Raw genomic sequence first — 2,341 nt, forward strand, 5'->3', positions numbered from 1 at the left:
GGGCGGGCCGCGCCGACCCGGCGCGGGAGGGAAGCGGAAGTCCGCGGCTGAGGCGGCGCGCTCGGCCCGCGCAGGCCCCGCCACCCCCGGCCCGGGAGCCGGGGCGCGGGAGGGCGGGGAGCTAGGGCCTCCGAGCTGGTTCCCTTCTTCCAGGTTCCCGGAGGACTCCTGGGAGGCTCGACCCCAGTTAGAACTCAGGGCAGGGGGTTGGGGGTGTCAGGAGGACCCGCTGAAGTCTTTAGGCTGATGAATCTTTGCCGGGACTCAAAGCCTCAATTTTATATTAAGACTACAAAAGTACTGGAGACGTAGTGATGCAAAATGCATTCGCATCAGAAAAAAAAAAACCCACAAAAACATTTCCCATTTTGCCTACCGCAAGGAAATCATAACATTCGAGAAGGTTACACCCACCGATGAAAACTGGCTCTAAATCTGGCTTCTCTCATCTTTTAGTTGCTAATGAGTTATAGGCTATTTCTGTGGCTCTGTGGCATTTTATTAAAAAGCACTATTCAAAGAATCTTGTATACTGCCGCAGGTAAAGGAATTTTCTCTAGTTCCTAAGACAAAGAGCTAACACCTACTAAATTGGAAAGATCTTAGTCAATTATTACTGACAGCTACTTAACATAACTCAGTCATGGCCTTCGGATTTCTTTTTCATGCACTTATTTTCATTTTCTACACTGCATTTTCTTCCTTAAACCATGCTATTTTTTCCTTTTACAATTTGTTTTTGCCCTGTTTGATTGTGGTGTTGGACTACTGACAATGCCATTTAAGTGATGGGGAGAGGGGGAGACTTAAATATTCCACCTGACGTGTGTTAGTGCTTAACGTGACTGCCCAACTGAATAGACCTTCCGGAGGTAGGAGGTGCTGTGAAGGCATCAGAGCTCCTGATAAATGGGGGCATTCACCAAAACTGCCTCTTCACAGATTCAGCACTTTAAATGTCAAGTTTCTGAAACTTAATTACAGAAACAAGCCAAGGAGCTTGAAATACTTGCCCAACGTGACTTGTGACCCAACGACCCAACTGGTGGGAAGCAGACTCAGGAGCAAAACCTACGGTTACATCATAGCGGACTAATGGACTTTGAATATCCCCTGGTCCAGTGGCTTTAGCAAGCTAGAAACATGAGGCTCAAAAGAAACCTCATTAAGGACAGACCCAGTCTGCGGTCACAGACTGGAAAGAGTACTGGAGTTGGAGCCAGGATGCTTGTGTAAAAATCTGGGTGACCTTTAGTGAGCCATTTAACCTTTTCAAACCCCAGCCTTCATGCAATGGCATCACGGCCTCTGCTCTCCGTGATCCTGCTGGGGCAATCCACCACGTGGGCCACTGCTGCTCTGGGAGCCAGCTAGGGCCATCCACCCCCGTGAGGGCAGGCACTACTCCAGTTCACTGTTGTGCCCCCTCGCTGAGGGCCAGCCACCTCCTTCTTTGTGTTGTTGTCCTTGAGCCTCTTCCCCTATCTCACAAGGGCTGCTCCAGACTCTCACCACTCCTGCTACATTTCTTCTCTCCTTCACCTCTCAACAGCCTCAGCCTCAGTTTATTCATAAACTCAGAAATAACCAGGAAACATTTGTGCAAATATTTAACCCCTAATTTACAAAGTTACCTTTTTTGCAAAAACTCTCCTCCATTGGCCTCTGTCCTGTTGTCTTGCTTGCCATGTCCTGGTGCCTTGCACCCTCGCTGGCGCCAATGATGCTGGTAAAGGATCGGAGGCTCAGAGCCCAAATCACCTGCCCAAAGTTATATAGGTACTCATGAAAGAGCTGGAACTCCACAGAGCTCTGTTCACTTCTGAAGTTCATGTCCCTAACCTCCCAGAAGGCTTCCTTTTAAAAGCAAGAGGGTTGCAGGAACCAGTTCTTTCTCCTGAAACAGACGTCCCTTCACATTGTATAAATTCACCTCACCAGCTTAAAATCCCTCCCAGGAGTGGCTCTTTCTGTTATCTTCGCATTAGGAATGGAGAAACATAAGATGTTAAAAAGCTTAACATTTGGGGCGCCTGGGTGGCTCAGTTGGTTAAGCGACTGCCTTCGGCTCAGGTCATGATCTTGGAGTCCCGGGATCGAGTCCCACATCGGGCTCCCTGCTCAGCAGGGAGTCTGCTTCTCCCTCAGACCCTCTTCCCTCTCGTGCTATCTCTCATTCTCTCTCTCTCTCTAATAAATAAATTTAAAAAATTTAAAAAAAAAAAAAAAGCTTAACATTTCACAGAAGCTCAGAGAACTAATTGGAAAATCACCTGCTTGGCATCCACTCAAACTTTGCTCTAAGGGTAATTCCCCAGGTATCCAATGGCCTGGAGAACAG

Source organism: Zalophus californianus, chromosome 3, assembly GCF_009762305.2.
Source record: "Zalophus californianus isolate mZalCal1 chromosome 3, mZalCal1.pri.v2, whole genome shotgun sequence".
NCBI lineage: Eukaryota > Metazoa > Chordata > Mammalia > Carnivora > Otariidae > Zalophus > Zalophus californianus.